Source organism: Harpia harpyja, chromosome 5 (assembly GCF_026419915.1).
Source record: "Harpia harpyja isolate bHarHar1 chromosome 5, bHarHar1 primary haplotype, whole genome shotgun sequence".
Lineage (NCBI taxonomy): Eukaryota > Metazoa > Chordata > Aves > Accipitriformes > Accipitridae > Harpia > Harpia harpyja.
Genome location: NC_068944.1, coordinates 77,616,901 through 77,637,508, shown reverse-complemented (window position 1 = coordinate 77,637,508; position 20,608 = coordinate 77,616,901).

The window sequence follows — 20,608 nt, the reverse complement described above, 5'->3', positions numbered from 1 at the left end:
CTAGATGATCTTTAAGGTCCTTTCCAACCCAAACCATTCTCTGATTCTATGATTACCAGAATAGCTCTATTTTGTCATAGATTATAAGCAAGCTACCATCTTAGATCACTTGGATATATATCACATGACCCTAAGACAGACTTTTCCTACATAGCACAGTGCTCAGTTCCTTTCTTTGAAGCTTCTCCACTTGCTCCAGAGTGTATCTATCCATTGGCACATAGTTTGTGGGCACCTGAATCTCTTTCTTCTAGCTATGACTTCCTGAGGTTAATGATGTCTGGTCCTCTTATGCTACTTTCTAACACATTCAACCCTGGGATTCCCACTGGTGTGATACAAACTATAAATTAGCATATTATGTTGCTTTTTATGTTATTCTGCTGAATTTTTCTCATCTTTAATTTCATCTGGTTACCCCTGGTTACATAAATATATTTTTTTCAAATAGAAATGCCAAGTATTTCTATTAATAAATCTTTTCCTGTTCCTCTTGGGGAAAACCAAACAGATGGGATTTATTTTTTAATCTTCAAAATGTTATCAAATTTTCATAACAAATAATTGCTTCATATTTAAACAGTGTTGGAGCAAAAAGCAGGTACTCAGAAGTTACATCTGCCAAACAGAACAACATGATGTTAAGTCCTGATCTACTTGCAGGGTCATACTACAGACACACATTACTTAAATCAGTGGGTCCTGAGGGTACTTTCAAGATACTGGGCTAGCAGCATTTGAGCTTGGAAAATAAGAGGAGGACCAGGAAGCCCCACTCTATTCCATGCTAAATAGTGACACTTCATTTTTCCTTTGTAAAAGCATACTCTGGAAATCAATGAGCTTAACCTCCCAGCTACGAACTTCTATGAGGTGGCAAAAACTGTGACTGCAGAGCCCAGCTTCTCCCAGGGACCAAAAAAAGCTGAGAACCTGCCCTTGATAATGACTGGGACCAAACTCTGACAGAATGCAATGAAAGAAGACTATGCCTTGCCTTGAAGGACCTTGGTGGAGGGAGGGAAGAGGACTCGAATCCCTAGTCTTTCACAAGAAAATATTTTGCAACAGAAAGCATAGCCCTGTCGCTTGTGCCAACCTTTTTTGCCTCTCCAGTCCCGAGAGACACTTTGTTGGAGTTTCTAACAGGACAGTGGCATATCTTGGGATACCAGTGAAATATCCGGGGTAGTTTCTGGGAATTACTTAGTTCATGTTACCCAAAGAGGTGTTGGAATAATGAAGATCATTTGGCCTCTTGAAAGTAAGCCCAGTTAAAATGGTCCTTGGAGTGGAGGATGCACAGAGGATTCCTCCGAGTGATTGCATGGGTGTTTCCAGTAGCTGCGCATCCTTGACATTAAGTTGGACTAGGTGACAGTGCTGTCATTAGGACCTCAGACGCACATCCTTTGTTTGCAGTTGAAATTAATCCCATTTGGAAATAACATCTATGTTATTTTAACTGTGCTGATGCAAGTCGTCTGTGAGATATACAATGCAGATCACCCTAGGAACTGCACCACAGAGGCACATTTGGGCTAGATTATTTTTTTTAATATATATATAGAAAGATAGTGCTTTCCTCCTTTTTTTCTTTTTTTTTTTCCTTTTCCTTTTCCTTTCCCTTTCCCTTTCCCTTCCTTGGCTTCCTGTCCCAGCAGAACCTTAGAGGGGAATTAACCACAGATTTTTTTCTCTCGTTTTTCTCTAGAAATAAAGGATTTCTCTGGAATTAATGTTCATCCATACATCTTTCTTCAACAATAGCTAGGAGAGGGTGACAACTGCTTCAGCACAGACTGAGGCCATGGCCACGCTATACAGTGACATGTTCCAAAGTGGTATATAAACCTTGCTAAATTTTTGCCTGAATTCAGGTTTTATTTTGAATTACTGGGAAGGAACAGATTCAGGAAAAGGGGATTCAGGTATTTCCTACCCGTGCCTGGCTCTCCATTTTATTTGGACAGCATTGCATTAGTTCTGCTGAAGTCATGGGCTGAATTCAGCAGCTGCTTTAAACCTGGGTTTCTCTAGGCCTCATTTTTTTGAGAGGCCTGTCTCTAGGCCTCTCAATTTTCTCCCCAGAAAAGGCATTCATACCTGTCTCGGTAGAAGTGTGATGCTTTCTGTGCTGCAGATGTGTTTTTCTTGGCATCAAGTCTGATACTAGTAACTCAGAGCTGGACTCCTCCTTGAGTTCAAAGAGTCACTGCTTGAACGATAGCTGCTGTTGGCTCTGATATTAAGTGCCCCAGGTGAATGAGATGGATAAAAGCACAGTAGGGTTGGATGAATCACTGCCTTTTATTGAGGAAGCCATTAGAAGAGAGGTGGAAGACACCTGCCTTTGCTACAGGCAACAAGGCTTTACTCATTGCACATTTGCTGGCTGAACTAATGAATGAAACAACCAGAAGTCAATTAACTCCCAACCAAAAGCCCTGCCATGACTTGTCCTTGCAGTGAGTTTGACTTTGGCTGTCTCTGGGCTGTTTTGAAAAGCCATGCAATTTTGTCAGAGAAAAACAAGCACATATTCACGTTGTAGAATAATTGAGATGGCGGTCGGTAAATCTGGTCCGTGGGGATATTACGTGTCTGCTTGTGTTTGTACATGAAAGGATCTTCCCAGCTAAATCTCTCAGGCTCCGTTCCCATCTGCGTCCTGCCAATCCGTGGGGTGGGCACTACCCAAAACAGATGCTGCTGGGCACTGGGGTGCCCGTCCTCTGTGGCATTAGTGACAGTGCTGTCCTAGAAAGCTAATATATCAATAGTGTCTTCTCTAGCAGAAGGGAGAACAATTTGGAGAGGAATTTGGTCTGTGCTGTCAAAAGCAGGATGCAGTATCAGCAAAGCACAGATGATGGCAGCAAAGTATAAAACCAAGACAGCTAGGAAAATATCAATTACATTTAATAAGGAGCAGAAAGTTTCTGGGAAGCTGATCTTTGGGGTCTCTGATGACTGGAAATGAAGCATTATGAATACACCTTCCTGCAGGACAGCAACGTTCCCCTTCATTACAATAGCACCTGCTAGAAAAATATTTGCTTATAACAGTGGCTCACACTGGATATAGCAGACAGAGGTGTAATTGTTCCCATGCTAATTAATACAGGCACAATACGGTCCCTGTGGAGCTCATTGCCACTTTATTTTCTGTTGTTAGAAGCTTGTGACTTTCAAAACCATCTTCCTTTCAGAGGAGTTAGTTACAACTTTGGGAATACATCTGAGATCACTGTGAATATATTTATTCCTGGACAATGGAGTGCATTGGTGTGATTTCTTGCCTGGGTAATTTTCCCCTAGTTCCTCTGCACCGGTAGTGCATTTTTAATTGTGGTTACTGCTTGCTCAGAAGGCAGGTACGTAACGCTGCAGGAATTTGTGTGCTTCCTCAAGCACCTGAGCAGTAAGTCTGGCAAAGAAAGATGTACACAGTTGTTTACACAGAGAAGCTTTCTTTTTCTGCATTGACTGAGAGGCAGAGTCTGATACGCCCCCTCTGCATCACTTAGAAGAGCGACTGAAGGATAAAATCGCCGCTGCCTTCTCCCTTATAGGCACGCTTGACTGATACACTTGGCCAGTTACAGGATTTTGGTCCGTGCTAGCTATGGTTGAGTGTCCCACATTCCCAGGGTCCATACTTAACAGATGGGTAGAGGGCTTCCTTTCCCCTCTAAGACCCTATCACCCCTTTTTACTTGTGGAGTGGCAAATTAAGGACCCCCGTGGCTGGACCTCCTATCCAGTTACCTTCATGCTACGGTGGAGAGAGCACTCTTCTTTGCAGAGAGACTTGAATTAACCCTGTTCCTCCAGCTGCACAGCCTGGCCATGGGGACAGGTTTCCAGATATGCAGAGTCTTTGAGAGGAGTCACTCCTTGGTGGAAATGTAGACCTGTGGCTCAGCAGCCAGCACCAACTTCCCCAGTTGCACTAACAAATGTAATAAGCAGCCCTGGAGCTGTCAAGTCACTTTGCATCTAGATGATGATGTGGGATCATCCGAAAGCTTGCTCACTGCCTGGCAACCGTAATAGGTGTTAAGAGCCGCAGTGAAAGGCTGCTTAACTTGACAACTAACAACATACCCCGGCCTTTCTGTGTCTGTCACTGTCTGAATAATACATTTTGTCAGTGGTGTGATTTTTGAACAAGTCCCTTGTATCACCTGTTCGGAGGCAAAGCCAGGGGAAAGGCTGGGAGCCAGTGAAACTCCTGCTAGAACAGGGGCTGAATCAGCCTTGATTTTGCCAAGGTGGGGAAAGATCTGAATCACCCCAGGAAAAAGAGGGTGAACAGATCAGTAAGAGCCTTTGGCAAAATGTGAGAGTTGCGCTTATATGGGATGGACAGTAAAAGGCACAGGCTGGTCCAGGAGATGAGCAAATGCCCCCACTTTTCAGCAGAACGGATGGGTCTCATCAGTGACGGTGGCGCAGGTCACAGTGAGATGGTGGGACTGGCAGTGGGATGCTCAGCCCACCCTGTCCTCCCACATGTGATTATTCGTGGAGTAGCTCAGCTCTGAGTTGACAAGTTCACAGGTTACCGCAGAGCAGCTATGGGCTGCTCCAAGGACCTCAGGGACCGCCGCATAGCGGTCCAAGGTCAATAACTCAACTTGCAAGGGGCTGAATCCACAATGACAAAAGTGCATGCCCCTTATCTCTGTTGACACCAGACAACACAATCCAGCTGAAGTCCACTCTTAGACCCCACTGTTAGATGAAGGTAGCCCTGGATTTCAAGCTGGTCGTGGGTATCTCATTTATTTCAAGGCAACAGGTGAAGACTGAGTCAAAGCAACTTTCCAACAGCCCTGCGGGTTCCTCATGGAGGAGAAAACCAGAGTTCCTGATGGCACAATTGCACACTGGTGGAAACAGTGCCAGCTGTCCAACATGTTCCCAGTAAATGGGTGAGGCGTGAAACACACTGGGTTGATTCTCACTCCAGGAGTTTCTGGGCTGGTGCAGGACATGTACAGCCTCTCTGTCTCCGTCCCCCATCTGGAAAGCAATGATACTAACACTCCTCAGTAGTGTTTAGGTTGTAATCATTCTAAGGGACAGGCTTTTTCTTACCAACAGCTCCTTGCCTTAATCCTAGATGAAGCTTGTGGGTGCCTCTGTTGTACAAATACTTGTCAAGAAGTGTTAGTTCCAGGCGGAGCTGTGTTTATGATGTGAAGTTTGCATGGAAGCGTAAGCAACAGTTAAAGCTGAGGACTCTAAAAATACTGCATGCACACATTCAGCGTTGCTAATGATCCTCAGCTATTAAGAAATCTCTCTATCTGTGCAAAGCACCCCTGATTTCCACATTACTAGAGAAGGAGACAAGTGAAGTACATCTGAGGAGATTTTTATCCAAGCCCTTAGAAGAAGATAGGAAAAAAGACTCAACCCCTTCTCATTTTCATGATGTTGAGAAAGCTTATCTGTGGCAGAGATGTAGGGAAACCACGCTTGCTACAAAGACAAATTTCTGCTTGGGAAGATGGCCTTTGTCCCAAAGGTCTTACAGGAACAGTACTTACCTCTTCCCACTTAGGGGAATTACTTCTGGGGGGAAAAAAGGGTGCTAATATCTCTCAATTGGAAGTGATCCATCTCTACTCAATTTAGGTAGCCACAGTGTGACTGCTTCCAGCTTAGCTGGCTGGGGTTGCAGGTTGGGAGGAAGACGTGCTGTTTGGGTTGCACATTGGATGTCCATGGAGGATAAATCAGGGTTGTGGGAGAATGGGGAGCTATAGATGAGAATGGTGCAAAGCAAAAAGAGCTCAGGCCTGTTGAGTTCAGGTACAAACCCATATAACCAGCTCCCATATCTTCTTCATTAAAGCCAAGCTGGTTCTCACAGCATCAGGACCTCTATTCCACCTTGAGAACCAAAATGTCAGGTGCAGCTTATCTGTAGATCCAGCATTGGAATCCTGGGTAGGGAGAGAAGCCATAGTGCTGCATGCAATTGGGTCATGGTTGCAGGTTCTCCTCCTCTTGCACAGTCTAGATCTGTAGTCCTTTCCCTGTCACATGTCCTACCACGTGTCACTCTCTCACAACTCACCATGGAAGACATTTTCATGGTTTGAGAGGTGGGAAAGCACAAAGCTAGACTTGTCAATGATGCTGTGCATGTATTCTTACCATCTGAAGTGGATATCTCTGACTATAAGAGATGGAGACACTATCAGCCACTCTGGATGTGTATTTGCTGACTAATAATTAGACCCCAGTATCATTAGAAGAGGTTTAACTCTGAACAGATCTCAAGCGTCTCAGCAAATATGGCAGGAATTTCCGAGGCATCTAGTCCCTACCTTTACTATGGCCAGGAATCACTCACAGGTATTCAAATCACTGAAAATACTTATTTCTTTCATTATTTTTCACAAAAAGTCTGAGCTGAGAAACCAATCCATTACAGGGATCTGATGGATTGCTGACTGTTTATGGAATGTCACCTAAAATAACTCATAGCAAATAGGTGTTTGCCTGTTTGTGTGATGCAGTAGAAATTACTTACACATTATTGCACTGCTATAAGAAACAAATGACAATCATTTAAAACAAATAAAAGCTTTAAATCAGTTAACACACTTTCTTTTACTTCTTTGCATTATTTATTTTAAGGGCAAAATATTTAAAACATCCAAACTGAATCATTTATTCATTATTTTGGAGGATGAGGAATTATTTTTTGAAGGGATTTGAAGAAAATCTCTTCCCGGACTACTATTAGGTGAGACGGACATACGTGCTTCTCTCCTGAGGTAAAAACTATAGGTTTCATCTCCAAACCTGAAATTGCAGCTTGATGGCTTTAAGGCACAAATTTGTTTAAAGACTGGCTGTGGAAGGGATTTGTTTAGTTTTAAATATGCAGAGCTTTCCTTCAGCATTTCCATAAATTTACACACACATGAGGGAAAAAAAAAAGGAATAGTTTGGAGGGAACATTTGGGCATTTTACTCAGATTTTGCAAGTCTAGAAACACCAAGTGATATAAAAGGGGAAGCCTGGGAAAGCCAGATTTCACGGAAGGGAAGATGAAGTTGAGAATGTTGTTTTCAAAGATGTGCTCTTGGATTTGATAAGCCTGTAGAAAAAGATGTGTTGGACCAGAAACAAGGTCTGGTCAGAGCAGGAAGGGCTTTCCCCTTACAGCTTTGCTCACCTCCAAATCACCCTGCCTGGTTTTTCCTGCCCATATATCCTAAGAGGTATCCTTAAAGTCAAAGTCTTTTTACATCTCCCTGTTTCCAGGTAGGATTTACCAGGGCAGCTACACAAACCTAAGGAAAGTTTGCTAAGACTTTGGGCCAGGCTAGTCTTTGTGGGTCTTTTTTGCACTGCATTGAGCACATAGGTGGAACTGACAGGTGTTTTTACAACTAGAAATAATGCAAAAGGCATAATGGTAACATAATTATAAAGTGCAAAGGCAGATTTAATCTCCACCCTCTTGCTTCATTTAGTAATAGTGATATTTAACTTAGATACAGTTTCTGTCTAAACTGGGGTTGTTAAAAATATAGGAAAAAAAAAATCCCTACAAACCTCCTCCTTTTAAAGCACTGAGTCACAAGGCAGCTCATTTTTAGATCACCCAGGTTCTTAGCCTGGAGTGTTTCTGGCACCTCACCAAACAAGTCTTATGAGAAGTAGCTGGGGGAACTGGGGTGGTTTAGCCTGGAGGAAAGGAGGCTGAAGGGAGACCTTATTGCTCTCTACTACTTGAAAGGAGGTTGTAGCGAGATGGGTGTCAGTCTCTTTTCCCAAGTAACAAGTGATAGGACTAGAGGAAATGGCCTCAAATTGCACCAGGGAAGGTTTAGATTGGATATTAGGGAAAACTTCTTCAGTGAAAGGGTTGTCAAGCACTGAAACAGGCTGCCCAGGGAAGCGGTGGAGTCACCATCCCTGGAGGTATTTAAAAGACATGTAGATGTGGTGCTTAGGGACATGGTTTAGTGGTGGATTTGGCAGTGTTGGGTTAACAGTTGGACTTGATAATCTGAAAGGTCTTTTCCAACCTAAATGATTCTATGATTCTGTGATAACAACAGGTTGTCTTCTTGCACATGGAGGTAATTAGAAAGTGAATTGCCAATCTTGTGGAAACTCCTGATACCTGTTTTCAGCCCTAACTGAAGAAGGATATGGGATTATGAAAATCTTTTTTTTTTTGAAAAAAAATTGTTCTCAGGCTGGAGCTAATTGATTTGGGAGTGCCAAGACACCTACTTAGGCATTTTGAAGGAAAGAAAAGAAAAAAAGCATTTTAAACATTCTCAGATTTTTAGATCTCTCTAGATCCAGGATGAAACATTTCCATTTTAAGTGGACATAAAAATGAGTGTCAGACTCACTTATCTCAGAGAAATTTTATTTTCAAGTCCCATTGCCTCTGATTCATTTTCTACTCTACCCAGTTAATACTACCCATGATGGCCTCTCCCTGGGCCACTGCAATCTTCCATGAGACCTGTGGGTCCACGTGCGAGCTTTTAAAAAGGCAAGTAAAGCAGAAGTGAGCACAACTGGGGCTTGTTACAGATATTCCCTCTCCTGGTGTTTCTGGTCAGTCCATGTCTCCAAGGCTTGGGCTGAAGATGGGATTCAGTTCATTGTGAGTTTTCTATTCAGACCTTTTCTGTTCAGACTTGTCCATCAAAGTCCATGCTAATAATGGGCTTCATTTTGCAAAACTTGTATAGCTGTGTGTTCAAGACGTCTGAGAGAGTACAGGGCCCATTCCAGCTCCCATTGCTCACAGATTTCACAAACCAGCTATGAAAACTACTCTTCATCTTCCACCCCCTCCCCGTTTTAGGCTTTACAGAGCCATCCCAAGGGGACCCCTCTTAACAGACCTAATGATTAGGGCAAGGCCGAAAAGCGAGAGGATTTGTCCAATTCTCTGACATCAAAGCACTGAGATATCAAAGGAACAAAAGTACCTACAGACATAAAGACAACTTCTAAAGAGGCCTCCAGGGGCTACATATTTATCTTTGTCTCTGCTTCACTTACTAACAAAGAAAATCTATATGTGTTGTGAACCTGTTAACTCAGAGCTGTTCTCCAGAATGCTAATACAAGAGATTACCAGGCTCTTCCAAGAGGAGATGAGAGTCGTTCTCTGGACAGCAAGATAATCCCAAGCATGCACTCTCTGGAAGGGCAGGAGGCAGGCAAGTCTGGCTGTTGGTCTGGTCTGTGTCCTACCATGTCTGCAAGTCATGAATGACTTAAGAGTAGAGATAAAAATCAGAGTATAGATAAAAAAATCTGTGCAGAATCAGTATAAAGTCCCCCTAAACTCATATCCAATATCCCCTAGAGTTAAGGGCACGTGCATAGGAAAAACTGTAACAACAGGGTGAGTATGTAGTGATGTGTTCCCCTAGAGTACTTTCCCCATGTTAGGAGATCTGTGGTCCTGGGTCATTTGACACAGGTGTGGGATTTTTATGTTTTATAGTCCTGTATTTTTAGCTCCTCCTTTCCTCCCCAAGGAATTTATACAATTAGTTTTTAAACTCTTTAAGTGTATGCAATATCCTGTGGCAAGAATTTCACAGTTTCACTGTGCACTCTGTGAAGAAATGGACAACTCATGCCAGATGCAATGCCTTTGTGTAATAACTCTGGATGTAATTTTTAGGTCACAGAGGTCACCTATGCTTTCCGACATAAAGGGAATATGAGCAGTGCTTGGATAGTCCTCCTCATTTACTCCTGCTTTTATGCCACAGCCTGGATGCTTAAGTGTGGATCAAAACCCTGTTGTGCTAAAGCACCGTGTAAACACAAAAAGTTTTTCCTGTAGCAGAACAACATACCAGGATGTCTACAGGGCTTCTCATCAGCACCGCTTCAAAGGCTGTACAAAGGAGCTCTGCAGCAAAGGAGGCTTTGCAGAAAATGGGGGAATCATCTGCTCAAGGTCACCCAGCAGAGTCAGGAATAAACCTGGGAAGTTTCCTCTCCACCAGCCTTCCCTGTTCCCACAAAGAGACCACAGCTATTCTGAATGACCCTTATGACCAAGGAAGCATCAAGGCTGGGAGCCCTCCAGTCTCAAATTGTCCCAGCAGTTCTTGCACTCTCAGACGCTTCAGCATTTCCCAGAGCATGCAGTTCCTCAGCCCGGGCTGGGTTATTAATATTGACATCCCAATTAATAAATAACACCCAGCAATAAATAATAAATGAAAAAAAACCCGAGAAGCAATTATTATTTTTTTATCTGCATTAAATCAGATACTTGGAATTGAAGATGCATTTTATTACGATATGTTAAAATCAACCAGCACTAGAAGAGGTCTGCAAGGGAACCAAGGAAAAATGTTATTTAATATGAATGTGGTCAGTTTGTGCAGATTATCCTCAGGGACAGAGAACAGTCCCTGCACTGATTTATTTAATAGCACAGCATAGACTAGTTGAAGAAATAGGTGGTGGCAAATTTTTGGACTTAACTGGAAAATATTATTACAAGTTATTTACTTATAATTGTGTGAGTCCCTACTTCCCTGAAATGTCTTTATATCTTGCTCAAAATCACACAACAATTGAATAACTGAAGTGAGCTGTTGATGCTTCACTCAGGAATTATCCTTGCTGATGATTATTGACCCGTCTAAACACCAGTCTTCCCGGAGTGCTTCTGAGATCAACAGCTATCTCCAGCATTCACGCTGGATGTCAGTAGGCAGAAAAATGCATCACACCACTAACAGTCTTTGTCCCTGAATTTTTCCTCCCTATCGCACACAGGGCCTCACAAAGCATAATCTCAATATTAGGGCTGCATTTGTGTTATTGAACCTAACAAGCCAGGGACCGTTTCCAGCAGGCAGTCTGGAGGGTAACACATTGCTTTGGAGGCAAAATGGGTTATATAGAGACTACCTTTTGCCACTTGGCCTCAGGGACTGAGAACAACTGCTGGTATATTTTGCTCATTTTGTCTATGGAATGTATTGCTTGATGTAGTATTGTCCTATCGAGTGTAACATCTCATGGTGAGTTCCTGCAAAACTCAGGAGACACCAGAGTTCTTCATCAGTGAGGGGAATTTATCGAGGGAACAACTTGGGGAGATTGAGACACTTTGTGGCTGGCGATCTTCACATTCACGAGAGCTCGATTTCTGTAAACCTTGAAAGCTGACCCACCATGGTTACTTGGGTGTCCAACTGCCAACAAATCTGAGGGGTGCTCATCAGAGGGAGGACCAGCTTGGAGTACCATGTCCCAAGCCTGAGGAGGGGAGTGTATTAGCTAAGCTGAGTAGAAATAGGGGGAGACCTTTGGTTTTGCCTCCACCTTTTTTGAAGTTCCTTTCCATCTATTGCTAGCTATGAGATTCAATAAATGATCCTTCCTAGCATCAACATCTCTGAAACCATAAATCATTCTCCACACATTATAGTTTCTCTAGGACAAGTGACTCAGTCTTACTCTTCAGAATACGCCAGATGGTTCAGTCCTTTTTTTTGGTGTGTCTTCAAATAGATGGAAAAGTATTTGGGGGATCAGGAATTTTCTTTGCATCTAAATTTTCCACTGCCAAGATGGAGACAATGTTCCTCTTGGGTAGATAAATGCATTAATACTTGTCAGGCCCTTTTATTCCACAGGGCAGAAGCACAAAGATGTATGAAAATGGACCTTTCTTCTTGTTTCTCAAAAAAAAATATTTTTGTGTATCATTGCAACTATAGGGGGTGTAAAGCCATGTAGGCACACCTTGGTTTCTCCGGTGGATATATGGCAATATTTCAGACCAAAGCTGACTCACATCTGTCTGTATCTGAGGCCTAGTGGTAGATTATTCATTTGACTACAACTGTCCTTGATCACTGCAGGACACCTTTCTCTGTTACCTAGGCAGAAAAACTTTCAAATAATATATGCCAAACTGGAGCAGGGAAACTCTCCATTTGTTTTTGAATGATTTGCCAGAGAAATTAAATGCACTGATGACTTGTTTGACTACAGTGCAGAGTTAGTGAGAAATAAATGTAAAATGGGACTGAATTGTGTGCTATAAAACTATACACTGTGGGCTCAGCTTCGTTTTTCCTGCAGAGTTTATTCGAAAAGAGAAAGTGCAGAGCAGACTGTTTCTGACATTTCTAATAGGCAATGGTCATTAGAGCCTTTCTCCTTTGGTGGACAATTAACCTCTCACTTTATGGCAGGTGAAAATGGTCATTCTCAATTTCAACCAGAAAACTTGCCTTCTATTAAAAGAGGAAGATAAATCTACAGAGTATAGAACAAAATAATCAGGATGAATGAAGACGTGAGAGGAATTGCTCTGCTAAACGATGATGCGCCCCAACCAGAGCAGATTTCGGAACATTTTAAAAAGAAAATTTGGGTTTCTTCCTTTCCCCACTCTTAGCATTGTCTGATGGATATTTGAGTCCTGACTACTTGGGAGCAAAGCTCCTAGTCTTTGCAGCCTGATTGAAAGCAGAGACCGTAGAATCTTGCTTTAAAAGCTGCATCTACTTTAAGGCCAGAGGGACCAGGGTGGTCATCTTGTGTCAGGGACATGAGCAGGGTTAGCTAGGATTGGTCTGGAGCAGAGAAAGATGGCTACATCATGCTAGAGAGTAGCACGAATATATCTCGTTATGGTATTTATCAGCGAGGTAAGAGCAACACCAAGCTCACCCTCTTTGCCATACTTTTACACTCATTCATAACTGGAAGATTCCACCTCTTCAGTTTCATGGCCCTCCAGTGATGAATAGATGATGCTAACAAATTTTCCCCCCTGCAAGTAAATTTAGCAACACAACCTGCATTATCAGTGTCTGTCTGATAGCGTTCAGGATCCTTGCTGCCAGCCTGAAAGTGTAAGACCACTGCAGTTGTGACAGACCTTAATACGGTTTTGGCCAGTGCTCTGACCTCGGTGACTTATCCTTGCCTACACTTAGCTGTACAGTTACCCAATTTTTGGTAGATGCCAGGTGGCAAATTGCAGAAACAGGATAAGTTGCTTTACATCTGTGGATCGTGAGTGTCACTGAGGACAGAGCTGGTTATGGGAACCTAAAATCACTTGCAACCCTCTGGTGAATAACTGAGTAGCTCAAATTCCCAGTGGTTCTCTAAATACCAAGATTTGGGCTTTCACACAGAGACAGGCAGGCACATTTGCTGGGGAAGAAGGCTTTGAAAGTGCTCTGAGGCCAATTTCTGTGGAAGGCTAAAAATGAGCTGATGGCTGATCTCCTCCAGAGATTCCTCTTTTAATCCTTTCCCTTATCAGGAAGAGGTTTCTTATCAGTTCTCTACAGGGACATTAGTAAAGAGGGGAAAGAGAGCTCAGAGCTCCAAACAATCCAGGCTTGAAATGCATCCAGTCCACAACAGCTCTGCAGTCTATTGTATCACTTAGAGGCCAACCTGCACCTTCCTCCAAGCTCTTCTGAAGTTCTCCTTTGCCCCTTGCTTGCTTTCTCCTCCAGCTAGAACAAGGCTAGCGGCATGATAACAATTTAATATTTCTACAGCAAGTTCCTCCCTAGAGGGACACTCCCTCCTCACTTCTATAAATTTAGACCATCTGAAGAAATTCCTTGGCACTGCTCTTCAGCAGCCTTTGGGATGCAGGCCGCCTCAAATCCTTGTTTGCCACCAAAGCGTTTAAGAGAGGGATTTCAGTCTAGTACTAAGCTGAAACACCAGGGGAACTTTTCTTTCAGCCTGCTAAGGTCAGTATTTGGCCAGAAAATCAGCTCTGTGATTGCCGTGGCATTTTGCTGCCCACACATGGTTGTCTTCTAAGCTTGACTCTCCTGTCCTTGACACACTTGACATATCTAGGGTTGATACTTAAAGCTGAGCCACGTCAGAAAAATGTGTTTTTTCTAAAATATCTTCTCAGCTTTCAACACCTTGCCTGACTACCCCAAGGGACATAGAGATGTATGATATCCTGAGACAGTCTTGGCTGACCTTTGGCAAGAAGATGGAAAGCCCAGGGGTGCTTTGATGAGTCTGTGATGTGATAGCAGGTTGGACCATTCCCTGTGGGGCAACATCCCCTTTCATGCATGAAAGAAAGCATCAGTCATACAACCTTCTGATCTGAATAGCTCCATGCCAGAATAATATGACTAAGAACCATCCTCTCCCTTTTGCAAACACTCTATGTATATTTAGATCTGTGTGTGCATATATCTATATCTATATCTATATCATCTATATCTGTATCTATATCTATATCTATCTGTATCTATACCTATGCCTATATCTATATCTAATCTATCTATATCTATATCTACATCTATATATCTCTCTATATCATCTATATCTATCTGTGTGTGTGTGTATACATTGTAACCAAGATTTTTTCAGCTGGATGTATTGTTGACTCTGTTCTTCTTTCTTTTAAACAATCTTGCAGATGGTCAATAATGAGACACTGAGCTTACAACCCCCACTGTGGAAGATCAGAACTTACTCCTCTTCAGGTAAAGGATACTACTTGGAAAAAAAAATCAGGACTGACCTTTTTTTTCAGTCTCACCCAAATACAATTCTCTACTTTTAATGCAAACATTTTTTTTTCCTTTCTCTTTTTCTTTGTGCTAGGAATGGAGTTACATTCCTATTTAGTATTTCTAGACCCTCCTTTTGCAGCAGCGCAAGAACAGGCAATTAGGAAGAAACCCAACTGCCCCAAGCCTGCCTAAACCACAACCTGGAAGGTGTCCCCTGACACAGCAAACACACAACAGGGCTTCTCTCCTTTCAAACTGCTACCTCAGAGTCTGGGGGGGCAAAAGTCCTACCCATGGCCAACCTCAGAAAAGGTTTCTCAGCAGGAAATGTGACTTTCATTTGGGAGCTCCACTCCATGAATCCTCTCTCGACAGAAATAATTTGGAGAAAAAACAACAAGCCATCAGAGTGCCTTTAAAGACAATGAATTGTGTAAATAATGAGACAAGCAAATGCCCTTGAAGAGGCTCTTATCTGCTTGTACCTTACTGTGGCTTTAGCAGGAGTCATTGTGGTTTTAATTAACACCTTCCTGAGTGCAAAATTACCACATTGTTCTCAAAGACTGAGTGACACCCAGATGAGAGTTCCGAGATTTTGTTGCGTCTTCAGAGCCTTGGTTAATCTAGGGTTTCTTCCATTTACTCGGACAGCAGGCTGTTAATGCTGCACTGCTTGGAGCAGAGTGCCTGGCGGCAGCCCTTCTCACACCGGTGCTTCGCAGATGTGCCTTGAGTATCGAACACCCCAGGAGATGACCAGACTTGTAAACGGCGTCCAGTTTGTTTGCTGGAGCTGTGCCTTTTCTCCTCCTAAAGTGCCAGCAGCACAGGAGGGACTTTCTCCTCTGGATGTCCTAGCAAAATTTTAATGGCTGAAAAGAGCGTAAAGTTTGCAACGTACAGGAGGAATTTGAGCTTTTTGGAAAGCAAGGGTGGGCAGTAAGATACAGATGCTGGGGGATCCTCAGTTGAACTCTGAGGGCTTTTCCTTTAAACAAATCCTCTTCTTATCTGCCATTTTCTTGCTAGGTCTATGAAGGGATTAGACTCTTTGATGTTGGCCCTGCTGTCACCTGGGAGCTGGCTTATCCATTTTGGTCCATGCTGTGGCTTTGCTGCAGAATTCATCCTCTGAATCCCTGCCCTGCTTTGTGGTGTGGTAGGAAGGGCACTAGCCACAGGATGATCCCTTCTGCCCGTGCACAGGGTTTTAAACAGAATTAACACCTGCGATCCCCCCGATCCAGGCTGGATCTTTTATCTCTGGACAGGAACAGGGTAAATAGTTTTCAGACCTTTCAGGAATCAGCCCTCCATCACAACTTCCATAGCAGACAAGTTCAAACTGTGGCTTCCCATCCTGCCAGCAAGTCTAAAATATTTTAAGACAAAAACCTGGCTTTTTTTAAGGCCAATGTGTGTTTTGTCATTCATTTTCAGTAGATGCGGGATTTCAGCAGCTGATTTCAGCTTACAGTAGACTGAGTCATCTCTCCAAGATGTTCTTAGAGATTATAATTTCTGAAGGGTGAAGATAAACAAGGTCTCTGGGAAGCCAGATGCTGCATTACAATTGTGGAATTAACCCAGGTGCAATAGCCTTAACTCTGACCCTTTCCCATTTACTGCAGTTCTCTAGCTTTTGTGTTTAAAACCCATGGTATAGGATGTCATTTTTTCACATGGATGATTGCCAGTCCAAGTATGCTGTGTTATTTTTATTGCATTCTTAGCATAATGATATATTCTGTTCAAAAGTAGTGATGTATGAACATAAATATATCTTATTTACCTATTAATGTTAGACAGGAAAAGTCATTCTTTGTGCAACATCTGTAATACAATCATTTAAATTTTATTTTCTCCTTTTAGATGTATGTGCAGCAAACCTTGAAAGGCATTTTTTATGGAATTTGGTGCAATACCATCACCCTTATTGTAGAACCACAATTGTTCCATGCATTCAAAGTAGTTCTAAGGTTTTTTTCTTTATTGTCCCTCTAAGATTTTGAAATGGAAGTGCTGTTGTGTGTTTCAAGAGTCACAGATAAAGCTTGCCACAAGAGAGAGGAAAGAGGTCATTTCCATACGTGTGGGTTGCATTTTTGAATGAATGGGCACCACGGGCATGATCCTCATCAACAGAAATTAACATCGTCCTACCAGGCAGTAGACTTGTCTTGATTGGAGACAGTAGAAAATCCAGCCCTAACAATACACACGCTACATTTCTGTGAATAAATAAAACAGGCTGGGGGTGATTTTCTGGCTTCAGGACCAAATGATGCAACATGGCTCACATACCCAGGTGCGATCTCTTTTCCCCATCCTTATGAAAGAGGGAACATTGGTCATTGTCCCTGTTGGGAAGAGTCCCTGTGCTATCCCCAGATCATGATAAAGAACACGTGGACCATTAAACACTGTGAATGATCATCACATATGTTTTCGATACAGATTTGTGCTCTGGCTTTTTTTCTTTACTAGTAGAGACTGAATTGGTAGTACAGAAGACTTCTTCATGGTCTGTGTCCCTGTGTTGGAGGTCTGGCATAATTTACCCCCAGTGGGTTTGGTCTTTTAATCGTTAACACACAGGTCAGCTACAAAGGCTCTGCCCACCCCAAGTGAAGGCACCTAACTGTTATTCACTCTCCTGTGTAAGACACACACAGCACAGCCCAGTCACTAGAAAATCAATGTTTAAGTGCAAGTGAATATGAAAATGATTGTTACTGTAATGCAGGGAATAAAAGACAGAGGAGGAATGTCTTTTCTAGTGATGACATGTGAGTAAATCACTATGGCTTATTTTGATATCACTGACATTTTTCATAAAGACTTTCTCCTAGGAGCCAAAGAGATCTGTCAGCACAGAGTAAAGCAAGTACAAATGAAGCATAAATCTACACTCCTGAGGAATGACAGAGGTGTTGATAATTTCAGTGTCTGGGGGGGCCAATTCTGATGCAAAACCTGGAGGAGTGAATCCCAGTTTGAGATGGCCTTTTAGCTCAAAATATGATCACAGCGATGCAATCATGGAATAGCATCAGTGTGCACAAGGCAAGCTGCAACCCTTGAAAAAGTGTGAGGTGTGTGGAAAAGAGAGAATATTCTGATGTGGCAGTGTGCCTGACTCCAGCTATGTTTCTAAAAATATAGCTCACAGGTCTGTTTTGGGACAATAATAAGAAGAAGGCGGCTTGTGTTTTAACTATGACAGTATTCAGTGAAGCTGCAGATAGAACCCTGGTACTGGTGCAGTGAAAGGTAACAGAGCCATAAGGTGTCAAGGCAAAGGGGATTGAGTCCCTGGATTTAAACATATGAAGCTCCATAATTTGAGTTAAAAGATGATTGTCCAGTTTCTCAGAGTTTTTTTTTTTTTCCCCTCTAATTTCTCTTTAGACACCTGCTGTGGTTTAAACCCAACTGGTAACAAAGCACCACGAAGCCAGCCGCTCACTCCCCCCTGCCCCGGCCACAGTGGGATGAGGAGAAAATATAAAGGCAGGCTCGTGGGTTGAGACAAGGACAGGGAGGGATCACTCCCCACTTATGGTCACAGGCAAAAGACAGGCTTATCTTGAGGAAGAAACAAAATCAATTTAATTTACTACAAATCAAATCAAAACAAGGATAATGGGAAGTAAACCCCAGAACTTAAAACACCTTGCCTCCATCCCTCATTTCTTCCCAGGCTCAACTTCACTCCCAATTTCTCCACCTCCTCCCTCCAGCGGCACAGGGGGATGGGGAATGGGGGCTGGGGTCGGTTCCTCACGCGTTGTCTCTGCCGCTCCGTCCTCCTCAGGGGGAGGAGGACTCCTCACTCGTCCCCTGCTCCGCCGTGGGGTCCTTCCCACGGGAGACAGTCCTTCACAAACTGCTCCAGCGTGGGTCCCTTCCATGGGCTGCAGTCCTTCAGGCACAGCCTGCTCCAGCGTGGGCTTTCCCATGGAGTCACGGCCATCCTGGGGGGCATCCATCCCCCTGCTCCGGCGTGGGCTCCTCTCTCCCCGGGCTGCAGGTGGGCATCTGCTCCCCCACTCCCCTCCATGGGCTGGGGGGGTCAGCCTGTTGTCTCCCCACGCGCTGCAGGGGCATCCCCTCCTCCCTGCCTTCCTCACTGACCTCGGTATCTGCACAGAAGTTCCTCCCACATTCCAATCCCCTCACTCACTGCAGGTTCCCCTTCTTAAATCTGTTCTCCCACAGGTGTTACCACCATTGCTGATGGGCTCAGCCTGGGCCAGAGGTGGGTCTGACTTGGAGCCAGGGCAGCTTCTAGCAGCTTCTCACAGGAGCCACCCTTGCAGCCCCTCCCCTGCTACTAAAAACCCTGCCACACAAACCCCAAACACCACCTAAATAGCTTTTAAAATTCCTTAATATCTTTATGAACCTGCCTCTTCCTTTGATACATTAGAGCAGTGATTTTTAGCCTGTTGGTCCTTATATTTTTCTGAAGCAGATAGGTAACCCAGAAAACAAAGGTCCAGGAGGCCAACATTTACTGCAAATACCAGCTGCTTTCTGCTGCAAAATATTTAGGGGCTTGTTAACTGGAAAATATTAAACTGCCCTGAGGCAGCGTTAAAGGTGAACACTGCTCTCCATGCCGTCGCATTAACCCTAAGAGCAGTGGTGAATCACACCCTGAGGACTGCAAAACCCAAATTATCTTCTTGCCATTCTCCGGAAGACCCTTTAGAGTTTTGTTTCCTTCAGTGCAACTCCTGGCACAAAAGTCCCAGGCAGCAAGGCTACCATTACAACCCTCGGGAGATTTTGCTGGGGTCTAGAAGAACCTTAGTCCTTCTGATGTGTCAGAGCTTGCTTGATCAAGCATGGCTGGGGGCAATTAAAGTCACCTGCCTTTGAAGTTCTTCTCCTGCAGGGAAGAGTGTCTCCCAGGGCAGAGCATCCATTTTGGGCTTATAACTCGGAGAAGTGAGCAACGGTGGTGTTAAGTCATCAAAACTGGTCCTGTGCTTCCCAGGGTTGCAGGAGAGTCTGATTGACTGTGGTTAGTAGGGTAAGGTCTCCATGCTAGTGGTGGTCTCCCAACTCATCTCCCTTGGACATCTTTTGTTTTAAGGGATTAACCACCCGTGTTGAGATCACAGTGTGAATACTGGTAGATTGCTGGCTTCTTTTAAAGAGGGGATACGAAGCTTTTTTCTTGGCTTCATCTGCAGCCAGTGAAGGGAAGCTATTGGGATAATTGGGAACAGTTACCAACTTCCCAGCACAGTCCCAGCAGGCAGCAGCTCTAACAAAAAGAAGCACGAGAGAGTGACCTCAGGGCTAGAACCGTGGTTTTCTCTGACTCACTTTTCTCTTTTTCATATTATTATCCTCTCTTTGCCTTTAAAATCAACCCCATCCTGGCACACGATGGGTAATTCCTTGTTGATTCACCTTTTTATAGAGAATCTACAGCAAAGAGTGGCATAGGAGGGCTTAAAAAGATCCTTTAACCCCTATTCCACATAAGCGCCTAGCATCATGCTGCAAAAGGAGCCCCTGTGGACACAAATTTATACCATACGCTCTTCAAAAAGCCCGGAATTATGTAAATAGCAGGTGAAGAATCATTCACATGGGAGGCCACAAGGATTCAGAAATATTTTGCATTTCTAAAGGCAACTTTCTTAAAGCCCCCTCAAAGGTAATTAAACCTGGAAAAAAGAAAAGCCAAACGTTTGGCTGTTGAGGAGTCATTTTTTTCTTTTTTTTTTTTTTAAATGAAAATAATTTCTGCTAAGGTATGCGAGGAGATGATGGGGCCTTGGCCTGAAGTTTAGCTAAGTGAACACACCATAAGGAACTACTCCATATAGCATGAGAAATTGCTGAACATAACAAATTAACAGAGTGAGAAGCTGACAAAAGCTACAGATAGCACCATGAGGAATGGACAGATTTCACAGATGTTTAAGGAGGAGTTATACAAGAAATGGCCAAACTTCACAGTTAATTAAAGAGAGCATTGGGGACCTTTTGGGAAGTGGAATTTTACGAAGCCAACAGT